Source organism: Theropithecus gelada, chromosome 16 (assembly GCF_003255815.1).
Source record: "Theropithecus gelada isolate Dixy chromosome 16, Tgel_1.0, whole genome shotgun sequence".
Classification (NCBI taxonomy): domain Eukaryota; kingdom Metazoa; phylum Chordata; class Mammalia; order Primates; family Cercopithecidae; genus Theropithecus; species Theropithecus gelada.
The window spans coordinates 7,555,148-7,574,230 of NC_037684.1; the positions used below are offsets into that span (position 1 = coordinate 7,555,148).

Consider the following 19,083-nt stretch of genomic DNA (forward strand, 5'->3'; position numbering starts at 1 on the left):
CTGCTTCTATTAAAATGCACTTTCTGAGGGTGGGAATCTTTCTTTGTTCACTATATTCTCAGTGCACGAACTGGTGTCTGGCACCAGAAGATGCTCAATATGCCTACTGCTAGATTGACAAACACGTATCTGATCTTCAATATGACTTGATTGAATGTAGCCAGATCAAGTCAGCAGATGCTCAGATCACAATGTAGGTGGAGGTTCTAGAAAGCAGGGCCTGCAAGACAGTTGGAAAGTTGGATGGGCTGACTATGTCCAAAGACCACAGGGCAAAGGGGGAAACAGAGGGAAGAATATAAACAGAATAGAAAGTTTGATAGGGTACCTGGAGGAAGAGTGTACGCTGAGCTTCAGGTCAATATCTGTCAATGAAACATCAGAGTGTGTGTCTAGGAGGGGCAATAGGAACAGAATCTGGATAGATTTAGCTGAAGCCTCTTTGTTAGGGCACCAGAGAAAGTTAAGAAAGTTAATCCCTATCTATGACTTTTTTGCTATGTGACTTCAGGCAAGTTAGTTAACCTCTCTGATCCTCTTTTTTTTTTTTTTTTTGTAGAAAAGGGTTAATAATAACCTCCTATTGCTGGTTGGAGCACTAAAGGGTTAGAAGATTAAAAGCCTTGAGTAAAATGCTTGGCATGCAGTAAGTGTTCAATAAATGCTTAATAACTGTAAATTTCCATACTCTTTTTAACCTTCCTGCCTGTAAATGATCACTCTTTTTATTGTCAATATCCTTTAGTTGGACCTTAGAGACAGGAGAGGCAGGGTATGGAAGCTAAACAGGATTTAGAGGTGAAAATGGTGAACGATTAGGTCTCATCGCCTGCCCCTGTAGGCAGAGTTGGGATGGCTAATGGGAAGAGGGTAGGAGGTATCAAAGCCTTCATACAGACATGGCCAGTGGGAGGACCTGGGGACAGTCCTCATTCCCCATGGCATCCACAATGAGATCCCCAATTTGTTCTCTGAGGTAGCATCTTCTACCTGGAGGCCTTTTTTACTGAGACTCACAGCATGGAGGAGAACACCAAGAAGGACTGAGAGGGATGCGGTGGAGACATACCAAGGTCACAAGGCCAGCGCTTGGCAAAGCCACTATAGAAACCCAGTTCTTCTGACTCAGCCCAGCACTGTCTATCCCACCTTCTACCCTGTATCACCTCATGTAGGAGCTGCTTTTCCAGAGGGGCATCAGCTGCTCCAGAGCGTGATCTGTTATCCCCTGTTAGTATAGCCACATTAACAGTTGTTCAGCCAATGCCTGTGGAATGGAATTAATTCAAGGGCAGGATTTTTCTGCAAGGTAGATCCATGCTCTCTTTTGAAGACGCATGCCCATGGCGTGAGCCTGTGAGGATGAGATACTTGGAGGCTCAGGTAGATTTAGAAATAGAACTGTGAAATTTGAGTCTAGTAATGAATACTTATTAGGAATAGGATAACAATATCCTAAATCTATAAAGTGCATTTTAGCCCATTAAAACCCATTCAGACTCTTATTTTCCCCCTTCCTCCCAGCAAGCAAGCCTGTGGATGGACTCAGAAGAGGTCAATGTCCCATTTGCAGTTTAAGAGACTGAGGCACAGAGAGGGAACACAATTGCCTCTGATGAGCCACATGGCCTTAAGCTAGAGTCTGAGAAGGGGTGACTATTGGCTACTGTAGTACACACTCCTGTCACCTACAGATGGAGCCTGCAATGCCCCCAAAGAGGTTAATTTCTCACTAGCAGATTCTTTCTCAGACATCCAGCAGGTGCCTTGCATTTTAATGGACCCCAGATGCTTATTGCTTGCAAAGAGGTCAAGTTTCTAAATGGACAGCCAGATGGAGAGGCCTTCTGGACTTTCCCTGGGGCCAGTCAAGGCTGCGCCTGCCATTGGCTCCTACTTTTCTTGCCCTACAATGGTTCTAGCACCTTCCATGCTAATAGCTTCCTCCTTCTGAGCCCCTTTCAGGGCTCTGGGCTGAATTCCAAGGTGGAGGGCAGGAAAGCTGGAAGCACAAGCAGGACAGCTCCAAATGCAAAGATCTGAAGGCCCAAATGAACATTCTTTCCTGTTTGCCAGGGAAACATGTAGACAACTTTAATATTCAATGCCTTGCAGAAGTGCAACCATGGTGCATCACCACACATAACAGTACAGACACCAATAATTAAAACCCAGCGCCTGTGCCTGGGGCCTCATCGCCTGCACAGCATGTTCACAACTGCTCTCTCATTTGATTCTCGTAGGAAGCTCAGCTCAATCCTTGACTAGTTTGAGTATTTCCTAGCTGCCAGCTGTGCCAGGTGCTGACCTTCGGTAGCTCGCAGTCCAGATGGGAGACAGGCACATAGCAGGGAATTACATGGGAGAGTGCAGGGAACAACATGAGACCCGTGCAATGTCGTGGGAATGAGTGACAAGGGACTTCTCTCGAAAAGGTGCTATCCAGGCTGAGGAGTTAGCCAGGTGAAGGGGCAGGGACGGAGGAGTGTTCTGGGCCGAGAGAAACAGCATTTGTAAGAGCCTAGGACTGAAAGAACTCAGCACTTGTGTTCATTTCCTGGGGCTGCCATACGAAAGTACCCCAGGTTGGGCGCCTTCAACAACAGACAGGTATTGCCTCACAGTTCTGGAGGCTGGAAGTCCCATATCGAGGTGTCAGTAGAGCTGGTTCTTCTGTGGCCTCTGAGGGAGCATCTGTTCCAGGCCTCTCTTCTAGCTTTTGGTAGCTCCGGGTGTTCCTTGGATTGTGGATGTCATTCTCTGTGTATCTTCACATCCTCTTCCCTCTGTACGTGTCTGTCTCTATACCCATATTTCCCCCTTTTCTCTAAGGACACAAATCATATTGAGTTAAGATTCACTCTAATGACCTCATTTTAATTTGATCATCAGCTAAGATCCTGTTTCCAAATAAGGTCACACTCAGCATAGGCAGTAGGGGTTAGGACTTTAACACCTTTTGGAGGGGGGCACAGTTTAACCCATCACAGTGCTATCCAAAGAATGGAAGGTGGCATAAAGATTGAGGGGGAGGACAACAAGGGGAGGTCAGGCTAGCCGATCTACCTGGACCCTCTTAGGGTGGGTTCATCAGCCGTGATGAAGACTTTGCAATTTATTATAAGGGCAAGGGGTGTCCTGTTTTCGTTGCCCTCACATAGAGTAGTTAGTCACTCCTGTGAGTCTCGGATTCACTCCTGTGAGGTTCTTGAGAGCACTTTCCTAGGTGGGCGGGTATAGGTTTCCCTACTTGACGGTGCATTCATTGAGCATAGGCACCAGGTCTTCCAAGTCTTATTATTCACTGGGACCCACCAGCACAGAGATCAGCACACAGGACATGCTTAGTAAGTGTTTATGAATCTTACACGTTTAGGTCAGTTACTGCATCAGCCCACTGCAGAGCTGTCCCTTCATTTATATGTGCTTTTTGCACATTTCACATCGTTGTTGCAACAGACATGATCCCTTTTGCACATCTTCATGTATATTCTTGATTTCTCAGGTTGAAATGTTATTTTCGTCTTCTTAAAAAGAGAATCGTTCATCACATTCACCCAGACTCCTGTGTCTTACGTGGTTTACAAAAGAGATCTGACTGGGCATATTGTTTTTTTTCTCAGGGAAAAAAAATCAATGACTCATTTGTGTGTCTTTAATGTAGAGGGAAGTAGTAGAATTGGTTTTGCCATCTTAAGGTTGACAAGTTTAATACTTAAGACAGGGTTTATTCAACCCCAACATTGTTAGAGCTTGTAAAAGTTTAATGATCTAGGATTTAAGATTTGCCTGAGTCTCTCTCTTTCTTAAATTTTACTCCTACAGGTTTGCTCTGAGAAAAGCTGGATTTTGTAGCCCTGGACCCAATCTTTGGACTTCTGCAAAATGGGAGATCAGGAACCCCAGAATGTCCCCCCGAACAGAGCGATTGAGTGGCTGACAAATCTGTTGACACGTGAAAATCAAGTGCAGCTTGTGATATTATAGCATCAAAACTGCAGGGGAGCCAACAAACATCTAGCTCTGTCCACTCATTTTACCACTGGGGCAAACGAGGTTCATGGAGGAGCGGGGACTCAGCTGAGCCCAGGAACAGGGAGGCTCAACGGAAACTCGGGCCTTAGCTGCAAAGCACATCCTATCTGCAGTAAGGTGAGGACTATATCATTAGGGCTTCCACTTTCTCAGGACTTTGGAAATTTCTGGCTCCCCAGAAGCCTCATGGAAAGGAGTGAGCTGCCTTCATGCATTTACCTACTCCCAGAGACTCTAATGCAAGTGCCCCTTTCCAAGAGGCCACTTCTCAAGCACATCACTGCTACAGGTACTCCATCTCCAGGCGTGGATCCCAGGTGCTCTGCATCCATGCATCCTTCACCTGGTTCCCCAGGTCCTGTGCTTGGTCTAGTGTAGAGTTAAGACCCATTGGACAAGAATTTGGGGAGTTTGAATCCAAGCTCTTCCTTTACAAGCTGTGATCTTAGGCAAGTTTCTTTATCTCTCTAAGTTTGTTTCCTCATCAGCTTCATGGGAATAATGAAAGTTTCTATCTCATAGGGTTCTAACAAAGACAACAAGACCGATGAATGCAAAATGCTGAACACATTCTCTGTTGTATACTTAAATACTTGATTCCTTTGGCTGTGTGTGTAGATTCCAATTAGTGGAAAGCAAAAGTCACTTCAAATCAATCCTCAGTTTGTGTGCCAGGGACTGTGCCCAGACTCTCAAGTGTCTTTGGGGTCTCTATGCAAAATAACTTTCACCCAGCACTCTCTCCCTTTCATGTGAGAGGTAGTGTCAGAAGCAACAGTGAAAGCTTGAAAGCACAGACTGTAAATGGTTCAAGCTGCATCTCCCTGGAGCCCCTATTTCAACATTGTTTTGACCAGAATGTTGGTTTCAGCCACAAGCAATTTATTGGCCTATACAATTCTGTCATCCCAACAACTGATTAATTCATCAGTAATGAAACTGCCTGTGGTCCCTGCTAGCATGCGAGCTACCATTATTGAGCATTTATTCTCTGTCAAGTTCCCCAAGTACTTTACATACATTACCTCGCTTAGTACTCTCAATAAAGTCTTATTATGCAAACCTTGTTATTCTGCTCTAAGCATGAGGAGCCTGGGGTCAGTTTAGAGAGATTAAGATAGCTGCCTAGGGTACAGAGCAAGTAAAAGGAAAAGCTGGGATTTGAACCCAGGTCTGTTTCAGTCTTTCAGTCACATTTTTAAATAGGTTTACAGAAGAATAATTTATATACAGTAAAGTTTACATTTTTTGGGAGGAGAGTCCAGTAAATTTTGAGAAAGTATACAGTTGCATAAGCACCCTACAGTAAAGCTAGAGAACCTTTCCCTAACCCAGGAGTTTCCTCTTGGCCCTTTACAGTCAATCTGCTCCTTTCAACCCCAACCCCTGGGAGCCTATAGTCAATGATTTGTTTTCTGTGACTATGCTTTTGCCTTCCCTAGGGTGATGTATGAATGGAATCTTACAGTTTGTAGTCTTTTGTATTTGACTTCTTTTCCTTATCAGAATGGTTTTGAGATTCATCCATGTGGTCACCTGTGTCACTAGTCTGTTCCTTTTAAGTTCTGAGTAGTAGACCATTGTGTGAATAAGATATACGCTACTTTGTTCATCCATGCACCAGCTGATGGACATTTGGATTGTTTTTAGTTTGTGGCTATTATGAATGAAGCTGCTATGGACATTTGTATACAAATCTTTGTGTAACATATGTTTTCATTTATCCTGGGTAAATACACGAGTGGAAATTCCTGGGTCTCAGGTTAAGTATATGTATAACTTTGCAAGAACCTACTGAACCATTTTCCAAACTTCCTGTAGCTTTTTGAATTCTCATCAGCATTGCACTAGAGGTTTTATTCAGCTACATTTGAAAATGTTAGGCTCAACATCTACCTCATTCTGAGCCGGGAGGTTGAGAATAATGAATGCTACATTTCATTGACTCTAAGATGCCATCAATTTTAAGATGCACCATTATTTTACATACTGCTAAGAACGAAAAGCATTTCACAAATGATGACACATGCTTTTATATCACTTAGAAAAAATTTTGCATACTTATTAAAATAGCCCATATATCACCCTTATACATACATAAAATGGAAAATACAAATAAAAAAAATAGGTTGGGTATTCCTAGAATGTGTATTCACCTTTAGAATCTTCTGAATTTTTTTTGATTCCCAGTCCTCAGTATTTATATTTTTGTCCCCCGGAGTTTCCCTGTGTGCCTTCGGCCTGTTGATGGTGCAGCATTTTTAAAGAAGTGTTCTGTTACTGTCTCCAAGAATTATTTTCAAGCAAATCTCAGTGCTAGGAACTGTCTTACTTGACTACACTCATATTTTACACCACTCTCCCCACCCAGTTGAATTATGTATCACCAGAAGTTAAGTAGCTTCTGTTCAAATTTAGTAAAATGTTTTTTGGCAAATTGATATTTGTTGCCTTAAAGATAGCCCTGCTCCATAGATAAATCAGTCCTACCAGCCTCTGTTGCTTTACAATTTCATTAATCTTTTTTTTAAAGAAATATGACCATTTTTCCTGCCTTCAATGGCTATTGGTTCTGTATGTTAAGCAAGGCATATAACCCAACTGAAGTTTTGACAACATTCATGGCCATGAGACCCAGTCCACACACGTATGGGCTGTGATGACTTCCTCGTGACTTGCTGTCTGACAGTGATTGAAAGATGTCTTCATTTGTAGGAGACAGTCTGATTTTAGGGACATTAAAATTGAAAAAAAATTGTGCATCCTAGAACTCATTAAATGCAGCATATTTTACCCAAGACGTGGATTTCTACTGTGCTCTATTTTTCAATATCCCCTAAATTCCCATAATAGACAAGAGAAACATCTGCTTCATTTTTGGCAACTTCTTCCTCCCCAACCACCTCCAATCACAATTATTCTCCTCTTCTTACCCACTTCTGTCACATTCATTCAATGCCCATTCTCTTTACCATAGCTATTGCAAAAACCTCTTCACTTCTCTAATTGCCTTCTAGAAATTTCTTCTCCTTCAATCAGTCCTATTTATTATTTCCAGAGTAATCTTGCTCCTACACAAATCCAAACATGTGATTCTTCTTCCTAAAACTCTTTCTTGGATACTCATTATTTAAAGAATAAAGTACAACCTCCTTAGCTTGACGTTCAATTTCTTCTACATTCTGGGTCCTACATTTTGCCCCAGAATTATTCTCCACCATTGCCCACTCCAGGCACACCCAACTATTTGGTGTTCTCCAAACGTGCCTTGGACTTTCCCCTGCTGGGACTTTTCCATTATGGAATTCTGTTTATGCTTTTGTCTAGAATTCCTTCTCTTCCTACAGAAGGCTGTTCATAGAAATGAAGCATAATGCTCATTCTGGTTGTATTAGCATGATGCATTTATGGGTAAAGTTTTATCATATATAGGTGCAAATATATGTAAATATATATAAACATGTATACATATATATGTGTATACACACATATGCACAAATAGACACAATCACATACTTCTTAGTTGCTACGTCCTCTATGGAATTTTCTTTGTGCTTTTTAGTTGGATTCCTTCCTTCATGTCAACAGCTGCTTGTACCTTCCATTGTAGCATCTTTTGCTGTAAAATGGAGATAGGAGGGCTGCATGGGCCTATTTCAACAATTAATTCAGTTACATAGACTGAGAGTGCTAGAATTTTGGAGGCACCCGAGTATGATGAAAGACATCTAGAACTTGGCATCAGGCAATAGTGAGACAAGCGGCAATCCTGTCACTTTCTATCTATGTGACCTTGGGCATAAAATGTAACCTCCTTGACTTGTGTTTCCTGAAGGTCCTGAGCCAATGTGAGCCCTCCAAACACCTTGTGGAACCCCTTCTCCATAGAGAAGAAATGCTGGGAAAACTGCCATATGCCTTCCTGAGTCCTCATGGGTGGGGTAATTCTGTCCCTCACCTTTTCTCCTCCTGCCCTTGCTTCGCGTTTTATGGCAGAGACAGGGCTTGAAACATTTCTCTCTCCTCTTCCAGATTATATACACATAGCTGGGAAGCGACTTGCTAGCACAGGACCTCACTCCCAGATCCTCCTGCAGCTCAACATGGCCAGATGACTGATTCTCACTAAAGCAATGTGAATGGAAGTGACAGGTGCTACCTTGGGGTCAAGGCTTTTAATTTGTAAGTACCTCTCCAGGCTCTCCTATTTCATTTGCTGGCTGAATGCAGATGACAACTAGGACCTAGGCTAGTGCTTCTCAAACTTGAGGGTGCATCAGAACCACCTGGAAGGCTTGTTAATACAGGTTGCCAGGCCCTACCTCCAATATTTCTGATCTGGTAGTCCCAGAGAGGGACCTGAGCGTGTGTATTTCTAACAAGTTCCAGGGTGACACTGGTGCTGTTGGTATGGGAACTACAGTTTGAGAAGCACTGTCCTAGGAGACGGCACAGACACAACATGGAAAGGGCCTAGGTACCTAATGACCATGGATGGAGCAGCAGAGGGAGTGGGTCTGTCAATCAGTTATATTCATCTGCCACTATTAAATGATCAAGAAATAAACTTTTACTGTGTTTGAGAATGTATAGATTTTGGTGAGTCTATATACATTATAGTGGGTTAATCTATCCTTCAAAGCACTATTCCAGCTATTCATGAGGCTGGTGTCCAGACCCATTGTATTGTCCATTTGCTGGCTGTCTTTCCTGTTGATCTGGACCCAGCTTTGGAGTCCCTCATGCCCTCCCAGGTATCTGATCACAAGAGTCTCTGGGCCATCACTCAGAAACTGAGAGTTCTGATCTCCTACAAGCCCTCCTGCTGTCTGCCGTTGAACCTATGGATAGTCACCCCATCCTTCAGAAGCCTAGAGTGACTTCCAACTCACTGGACTTGGTAGTGAGGACTTTTGGCCTCTCCCTGACTGGGACAACTCATCCACCCATGCTAATTAATTGCCCCAGTTGCTACCCTCATCAGCTTCTGCCCATGCTGCACCTGCATCTGAGAACCCCCAGTCCTCTTACAGAATGCTAGATTGCTAGGATACAGAATGCTAGATCAGTCTCCCCATCTCATACCCAGTTCCTCAGTTCCAGCACTGCCCAGGCACATAGTAGGTGCTCATTGCCTAAAATCAAAACTACAGTGACCAATTCTGAGGAAGAGTTCAGGAAAAAAGGAATGACAGATGGCAGCTGGTGCAGCCAGCCATCACAGCCAGGCACAAGATACAGGTTCAGTGTCTCTCCAGCAAAGTTCTTGGAGCTTATCAGCATGCACTCTCTCAGACATAACAGGGAAATTGTGTGATAATTATATATTAAAAAGTTTAGCAAGTATTAAGAGATCACTAGTTCAATAAGCATATGAAAGCTCAAAGCGGGATTCATGCCATTAACTCAAATTACATGAGCCGAGTCTGCTGTCGTCTCCCTTTTAAGCAGCACATCAAGGAAAAGAGGTGCTTTCATTGGATTATTAAAAGGATTTAATTAACATGGAATACTTCACAGGCAGACAACCTATGACAGAATAATTAAAATATAGTTTGTTGAAATGCACATTAATTGGCTACTAATTATCACATTTCGTTCCCCTTTATGGGCTAAAGATATGCTCAGGAGGAGACATGGCTCTGTGCAAAAGTACATTTCCTTGCTTGTTCCGCTCAGTGTTTAATTAGAAGAAAGGACAAAGTCCTTCAAGCTGCAATTCTAGAAAACTAGAATGGAAGTCAGAGCGAGCAAGTGAGGGGTATCACTGCATTGTAGTGGGAGAGAGCACTGGACTGGGAGTCTACAGGCCTGGGCTTTCCTCTCTTGCTCTGCTCTCAATTCGCCATGGGTATTTACCATGCTTAAAACAACTCACAGCTGCCCTTACCATTGCATGAATTCCAAATCCCTACTATCTGGTCAGTTATGGTCAGGCCCTCGCTGTTTTTCCAAGATTCTCTGCCTTGCCCATTCCACTCTAGCCATGCTGACCTTGCTGTACCTTAAGCAAATCAAGGTCATAACCACCACAGGACCTTTGCACTTGCCATTTTTCTCAGCCTGGAATCTCTTCCGCTGAAGCTTGGTATGGGACTTCTTCCCGTCATTCACAACTCAGCTCAAATGACTTCTCAGAGAACTTCCCTGACCACTTAATCTAGTGTTGCCTTCTTTATTCTCTATCACATCACAATGCTTTATTTTACCCCCAGATGTAACACCATGGGATTATCTTGAGTACTTATTTGTTTACTTGTTTTGTCTGTTTCTTGTATTGTCTGTTTCCTCCACTTGAACATATATACTATGAAGGCTGGAACTGTATGTTTCCTTGACGCATTGTAGCTCCAGTACCTAGAACAGTGCCTGGGACATGGCAGGCATGCAATAAATGTTAATTAAATGAATAAAAATGGCAGTGGAGCAAGAAGACCTCTGAAGGTCCTTTTAGCACCAACACTTTAGGATACTTTGAACATGCAGAGAACCAAGAGAAACACACAGGCTGCAGAAGGCACAGTGCATCTTAACACTTTTTAGGAACCCCACTACTGGCCCTCAGCAAATCTTTGCTGATGATGATCTTTCAGGAAGTGTTTGTGGACTGGGGTCCGTGTAGGTCTGCAATTCTAGGGTTCTCAAGAATCAGCAGGATTCCTGTCCATCTCTCCTTTTCAAAACTATAGTCATGGGGTCATCACTTTAAAAACTCACCTCCTCCCTTAATTTTTTCTTACCTGCTTCATCAACCTGCTTCATGGGATTCTAGCAAGACCAAGACTTTCCTTTCAGGGCTCATTTTGCAAATTAGCCTAGATTGTGGCTGACAGATGCTGCCTATGGCTGTTGGGTGGGCACGCTTGTTTTTCAAATGAAGAGTTCAGATCCTTGGCATTATGAAAGTACTTTCCTGGGTTCTAAATATACAGTGCTGTTCTTTCCTCCTTTAGGGAAATCTGTCCAACATAATGGATGATAGACCAGGTTTTAAATCTTCTTCCCCAAAAGAGGTGGTCATCCTCCTCCCTGATGCTTCTGCCTCCCTCACTCCATGGTGTTTAGTCACTTCTTCCTCCTCCACCTCAGTGACTTGGGTGACAATGGGCTTTATCACCTCCCTGCCCTTCTCATGGGTCAGCTAAACCTAGGGACACTGAGATAGCCTTGAGCCAGAGGCCTGGACCAGATTCACCCCCAGCATTTTGACAGATGCTTTCTTTGGCTCTGTGTTTCTGGTTTTTCATCTCAGAGCAACTCCTTATCCCAGCCGAGTGGAAATTCAAATTTCAGAGTCATAGGTAAGAGCTGAGATAAATCAGGCCCTCCATGGGGTCCAGTCCAGCTCAGTGGAGTTCTGCACAGTCATTTGGGGCCAGAGGTCCAGAGAGTAATAAAGCATTACTTTGTCTACTCTGTGAATATATTGTAGAAATAGTTTATGGAGGAGCGCATATATTGGAAGGATCGCAAGCAGTGTTGTTCTAAAGTCAACTTTTAAGGCAATATCTCCTTTGCAAGTTTGCAATCACAGTAACTGCTGTGGTCTGCTATGTGATTGCTGGTGGGCTCTGCTGGGTGACTGGCAGGCGATATCATGGGAAGAAAGGGCTAACATGTGTGACGTGAACAGGGTGGGACAAATCACAGTAAACAACTGCAGTGATGTCACAGGACCCTCAGAGCTAATTCACATACTGGGATAGCTCTCGTTTACATTCTGGGACAGTAGCAACTGCTTTAAAGCTCTATTGTGTAGTAGTTAAAAAGCAGAGGCTGAAGAGCCAGACACCCTGGGTTTGGTCCTGGCTGTATCACCTACTGGCTACTACCGGGCTTTGGTTTCCTCAGTTAAAGAAGGGATAATTGCATCCCTTGTAATCTAATGGAGAGAATATTAGCAAGAGGTATGATGAACCCAGAGTGGAGAAAACAATAACTACTGAGTAAAGAGATTATGGTTTCTAGAGAAGATACATTTGTGGTAGCCCTCAGTGTGTGGCTAGGAGTTTTATAAGCAAAAACAGCCATGACGAGCATGGGAGTGTAAGTAGTAGGGAAAGTGATAGTCGTGATGGTGGAGAGGCGACTACATTTTAGGTAGGAAATAGTTTTTGTGTGACTGACCCGTGAATTGTAGTAGAACAAGAACATGAAAAGATGTGTTGAAGCTCTGGATGAAGCTCTGGATGGGCTTAATGCAAAGCTAAGAAATCTGGACTTTGTTCTGTGCAGGAGGATTTCTTTTGTTTTTTTCTGGATGATATCTTTATGCCTAGAAAATAAACAATATTTGTCTTAAGCTCACTGCAGAAAACTTGAATACCAAGAAAGTGTAAAGAAAAAAACACTCATATGCAAACCTATTACACAAAATAATTGCTGTTAACATTTGGTCAGATGTCTTTTCGATGCTTTTTCGATGAATATGTATGCTGATCTAGCATTACGAAAATGTTATCTAGGGAACATTTTTGAGCAGGAGGGTACTGCACAATTAGGTTTGCATTCCAGAAAGATTCTGGTGGTGGTGGCTGTGGGGAGGAGGGCTAGATGAGGCTGCAGCCAGAGGTCGGGACGCTGTTAGGACTCACTCTAGTCCAGGGGAAGAATGATAAGGACATGAGCCAAGGCAGCGCCTGTGGGGCTGTGGAGAAGTGACACCTTCACAGGAAGAGACACCCAAGACAAAAAACTGCTACCTTTGTCAAGTCAAACTTGAAGTCAACGGCTGTACCAATGACCAATCAATGGACACTAAGACTGTCTTCTCTAGGATTCTGGTCTACTCCCAATCAGATGCACATAGCTTAGTCTTCCATCCTAGAAAATGCTCCTCTCCTTAGAATAATTAGATCATAGACATCCTTCCCCTAGTACCCCTAGCTCTCTCCCTGAAAACTTCATTGTGCTTCCTTCAAAACTCAGTAGGAGGGATTTTTAGACAGTTGTTCTGAGATGCCATAGCCATCAGGATCCTTTTGATGTAAAAGCCAGATATTGTCCTCACACAGGAATTTCAGCGTGGCTTTTCTGACTCTGCAGGTGCGATGCCACTCACCTCTCTAACCTCAGCCATTGTTCTCCTCCCTTCCATGTCCCTCCCCAAACCAGCTGCCACCAAGCTGTACCCAGAAAATGAAGGTTGTTACAAAGGAGCCTGAGGCTGGGTCTGAGAAATGAAATGTGTTGTCTGTGATGGGGGAAGATTAAGAAACTGAATAATTGGGCGCCTGAGAACAAGGCTCTTCAGACAGTGAGGATGGGCTCACAACATAGAACACATTAAAATCTCATCGCCCACTGCTTCCCGGTAGCCTCTGCTGCCTCGCTTCAAGTGCTGTTTTATAAGCAGTGTTTGTAGAGAGTTAACGAATCTGAAGGGGCCCTGAAAGGGAAAGGGCCTCTGTTGAATAGGTTTTCTCTTACTAGAGAAAATGAGAGATGGTTTTCCTTATAATCCAATTTCCAAAGCCTTTTATTAGAGGCGTCAGGAAGATTTGCCTCCTGCCAGGCTGAGTGGGGCTGGGCCAGCTCCCTAGGAGAGCTTAGAGATGGCTGGATGGCTGCTGGAGGCACGGAGGTTGTCAAACTGATAGAATCAATACCATCTTCCCTCAGTAACACAAAAGGCCTTTGCCAACTCATGCTTTTTGCACTGATTTTCTCTTCTGAAACCATGAAATGGGAGGTAGCATGTTGCATGATGGAAAAGTAATAACAAGGGCTTGGTGTCCAGCAGACGTGGGTTCCAATTCCAGCTCTCACACTTTCTGACGTGACTGCAGTTTCCAGCTTTGCAAAAGGAAAGACAGTATCTGCCTGAAAGTCTGCCATGAATGAGGGTGAGACAGTATGTAAAGTCCCGGTACATTTAGACTCTCAACATCCCTTCTTGTTCATCATAGATCCTTTGAATATTTCTCAGCCAAAGATCAACCAGTGAGATTTGTGCATTTTTTGAGGTAACAATTTTAGGGCAGTGATTTTTCAAAAGTTACGTTCTGAGTTCTGGACAAAGCTGGAAGCCAGGTGGTCAGTGGAACACTCGCGTTAGGTATTCTGTTAGTGCAATGGGCGTGGCTGTTGACGGTGGAAATGTTTCCCCAAGGAAGTGCTGCTGGGCTCTCTTGCACCACCCTGGAGCTGGAAGGGGAGATGCATTTGCAGTGGGTCTCTTCTGCCTCCCTACTGGACACTGGGCCCACTGGACAATGTCTGTAGAAGAGGGGCTCTGAGCTGCAGGGACATTCGAGTCACTTGTTCTTTGGGGCTTAGGACTGGTCAAGAGAAAGGAGAAAGGGACTCCTAGAGCTCTGGCAATCCTCCCCTACCCTGGAGTGGCAGAGGCCCTAGTGGAATTGGACTCCTTCAAGGAAACACCAAATCAATGCAGTGGAGGCATTGCGTATAACCTGAAGGGTAGGTAATTGAACATGTGGTTTATTTTGGGCTTTAGAATAATGAGTCATACTCATAATAACCAATGAAATGTTTCCTGCCTCAGAGCTTCTAGAGACCCCAAAACAACAGGTGTCACAACTTAAAAAGAGGGGTAAGACTTGCAAAGAGAGGTAGAATAAACAGCTTTCTGTCTCATAACCTCTTCAGCTCTGATAAAGGAGATTATTTGGGAGGCAGATCCTTTATTGTTATTATTAGTAGTATTATTATTTTGAGAGGGAGGTCTCTCTATGTTGCCTGGGCTGGCCTTGAACTCCTGGGTTCAAGCAATCCTCCCGCCTCAGCCTCCCCAAGTAGCTGAGACTACAGGCGTGAGCCACTGTGCCCAACTGAGAAAACTCCTTTAATACCAGATAACCTTTATTGAGTTCTTTCCATGTGCCAGGCATGGTACTATGTGCTTTCCATCTTTAACCCAATTCATTCTCACAACATTCAATTATGTGGTAGTAGATATTATTATTATTATTATACCTATTTTGGTGATGGAAAAGCTTAGGCTAAGAGAGATAAAATAACTTATTCTAATGTCTCACACATGCTAATGAGGCTTAAATGACTGTATAAGCACTTTGTAAAGCAGAAGGACCCCACAAAGAACTTTTATTGTTCTGCATGAGGCAGGTAGAAGTGAATCTGAGTCCCTCATTTTTTTCCCTGCTGTTGAATTTTCTTCCCAGGTGCAATTCAAGCATCCAGAAACAGCAGAACTGCTTAGGATCAATAAATTGGGTGGCAGTGCTGTTAGGCAGTAAACTTAGGAGAGAATTACATGGGGCAGCCATGAAAACCCAATTCTCTAGTGCCTGGGGAAACACTTTGCAAATTGGAAGGTGATGTTTTTAACTGCCTTGGATGGTTTCCTATGAGTGAAATTGTTCTATTTGGAAAGTGGCTTTAGCTGGAGACAGTGTTACTTGATTGTGTTGAATTCAGTTTGAGTCCATACAAATATGGCACAGAGTCTCTGTCCTGAGTGAGTTTGAAGTTTAAGTGGGGGAATGGAGAGAGACAGTAATGGAGTTAGACTATTTTAGCATCACTGCTTATGTGCATATGTGTGTGTGTGTGTGTGCATGTGCACATGTGTGGTGGGTGGGGATCAATTGAAAGGAGTGACCATGGAAGGGCTTTTGTAAAATAAATGGATCTCTACTATGTCAATAAGATAGGCTTAGGGGAAGGGGTATTTCAAGACGTGGGAAGAGCACATGCAAGGATGCAAAAGGGCCTGGGGTTGCCAGTTCAAAGACCATCAACCTATGTACCAAGCCCTGCTAGTGTCTGTGACTGGGATCATTTTCAAGAGGTTCTTCTATCTTTTGTGCTTTTTGTGGAAGGAGTTGACAGGCAAGGGAGGTGGGTGTGAAAGGAAGGTATGTCCAACCTGGTTTCAAAAGAAGCACCACCAGAGGGTACATATAGTCTTCACCACCAGGGAGGATCTATGCCTGAGGCTGGCCAGGGACTGAGCTGGGGGGAAGTAAGGCTGAGTGATATTTTATATCTTGCCTTACTGAGAAGTGACTGTTAGTGAGACTTATAAGACTGAAACACATCTGAAATGCACTCCCAGCCACACTGGACCATGAGTAAAAGGGAAGGAGCCTCTCACATATCGAGGTGAGGCTGAGGGTTTTAAATAAATTTTTATCCCAGTACTCTCAATGACTCTGCAAGATACCCATCATTATCTCCATTTCTAGGTGATCAGTAAAAACTGGATTTGAAGATCAAATCCAGATCTGTCTGGCTCCAATGTCTATGTCTCAAATATTCATCCTCTCCATGTATCTTTTAGGTTTCACAATGGTCAGATGTCTCAGAAAGTTGTGGGCATGGGGGTAACAGAATGGTCCTTGGCTACCTAACCTACCATTCCTTGAGTTATGCCTAGAGCGCTCCCCTAGCTAGGTCCCACTTATGCTTTTGGTCTACTGCTGATTAGATGAATGGATTTAGAAGGTACTTGTTCTCCGATGTAGATGGAATAGTCCAAATTCTTGTGAAACCAGGACAATATGCGTCCTATTAAGAATGATACTATTTGTTTGGAATATAACACATTCCAGAGGGTGCAAAGTGAGACCCCCCCAAGAACATGTGTATGAAGAGAACTGTTCTCTGAGAGGCAAAGTAAAAATTTGCTTGCTACTCTAGAAAGAGAGGAAATGAAAAGAGGAAAAATAAGAGGTGATGAGGAGAGAGAGATGGTGAAAAGCTGAGAGGTGCAGGATGTGACAGCCCCAACTTTGAGCTCATGAGTTTGCCCAACTTATGAAATTATTGCTCCAAATGACACTGTCACAAACCTATGAAAGGATGGAGCTTATGCTCAGGTTGCCATGGAGTAGAAATTGGACCTCAGGTGTGAAGATCAGGAACTGAGATAAGGAAGTCCAGGAGGATGTCAGCAGTCAGGAATTCACAGCAACCGTGGAAAGAACTCTGGACTCCCAGAGACCTTGGTTTTGGGGTTTGAGCCGGTTTAAGTACATTTTCAAAGGATACAGGGACCCTAGCTGAGTTCTACCAAATAGAACTTCTAGCACTCTCCAGAGCAAGATAAGACTCAGCTCAGATAAAAGCATTCTGTTTTCCAGGACCTTCGAATACAGGCATATAGCGAAGGCTACCAGGAAGGATCTGTTGGTCATAGACCAAGACGCCTCTTGGAAAAGATACTTATTTGAATATTTTAAAGATGACAGCTGCCCATTCCTGCAATGTGATCCCACAACAATGTGGACACTAGTTTCCCAGCAGGTTTATCATGACGCACTCAAGTTTAGTGGCTGAGGGTAAAGGTCAGAGCCAGAGATTAAGGGTCTGTGGGTGCATCATGGTGTTACCACCCTCAGGCTATCAACCCACCTTGGACTTCTGCCAAGGGGAAAGGGGACTTGAGGAGAAGGGACAATCTTCAAGAGCAAGTTGCACAATGAACTGAGTAACTGGAGTTCCTAGAGGGGCCTAGGGCATAAAGCAGAGATGCCTTGGAGTTTAAGAGCCCTGACAAGATGTGTCATAGCTGCCTCTCCACTCACCTTGGCTTGAGAATGACAGCACGTGGGAAAATCTGAGAGCTGGGATGATGTTACAGTTGATTTCTTTCCTGTCTCTATGACCTTGTAATGTCAAGGATGACAATTATCTACTTAAAGCTTAAATACATTTAAATTCAGAAAATTAAGCACAGCTCTCTTCTAGCTGCTTCAGCAAAATTTTAAACTTTTGTGAAACATAATGAAACAGATTCTAATCCAAAGGTTTGTGGCCGCATCAGACACCCAAGTTTGGTAATGAGTGAGGCCTCTGGAGCTAGAAAGTCACAATTATCTTTGAGGGAAGACCTTTGTGGACTTTGGAGGTATATGTACTAGTGTTTACAAGTAAGCTAGCCAGTGATGACTATGATGATTTTTCTTTCCATCTGCCCTTTAGTTACCTATATAAAAAGAAGACATTGTTCCCCTGAGCATATTTCCAGTTGCCGTATACCCCTAAGTTATTCCCATAAGCATATCTTAGCAAATTCTGCTAGCAGTAGAACATATCTTGGTCTGTGAGAGGTGTCCTTACATCAGTGTAAGCACAGGTGAGGGAGGAATGGTGGAAGAAGACCTTCTTGCAATTATCTCTTCCTGCTGTTCTGTACAAGAGCCCTTCTTGGACAGCTGCTTTTGCAGCATCTGTCTCTTTGTCATCATCATCACATTAGCTAGTATTTATGGAGCATCTTAAGTGGAGCAAGTACTATGCTGACATCTTTCCAAGAATATTTCCACCTTATTTCCTATAAGGTGGTAGATATTCCCACCTTATTCAGTATAAGGTGGCCTTTTGTCTTTTTTGGTCTCCATTTTACAAATGTTAAGTAACTTATTCAGTCACTAGCAAGTAAGTGAAAAACCAAGCATAGTCTCAGGTCTATCTCACTCTAAAGTCCCTGCCCTTAATCTCAGAAATTGTTTCCTAGTCATGATCCTCAGAGAAGAAAATCATTGAAATAGTTGTATTCATTCATTCATTCAACATCAACTAAATATCTACTATGTGTTAAGTGCAATGTTAACAGTCAAGAGTACAAAGATGAACATGGCATGGTCCCTGACTTCAGGAAGCTCATGGTCTAGGCATGTAAGTAGATGTTATAAAAGAGAATAATAGGATAATTGCAAGCATCTCAACAGAGCATTATGGGAATACTAAAGAGGAACCATTCTGCATTGGTGGCAGGAGTGGTAGAGTTGTGAAAGCAGATGAGCCTTAGAATTCTTGAGATTAAAAACTAAAAATGAAACTCAGTTTGTCCAAAACATATTTCTGCAGTGTTTGCCATCCAGCTATATGATATCACCAAGTATCTCATTTTTCAAGACAAAAAGTTATAAGCATTTTGTTTATACATCCCACTTTATTATTTTCCACATCCAACTCATCACTATATATCCCTCCTAAAAATCTTTTGAAAACATCTACTTATCTCCAGAGGTATAGCTACCATCCTAGCATAATCTATCATCATTATCTCTCACTTGGATCTTGGCAGTAACCTTCCAACTGGTCTTCCCATATTCACTC

The 19,083-nt window shown here is 43.2% G+C and overlaps 1 protein-coding gene across 2 annotated transcripts in view; it reads right to left on the bottom strand.

Moving 5' to 3' along the window:
• Window positions 1-19,083, bottom strand: part of ASIC2 (acid sensing ion channel subunit 2) — a 1,130,968-nt gene that overhangs the window by 525,987 nt on the left and 585,898 nt on the right. The window lies entirely within an intron of this gene.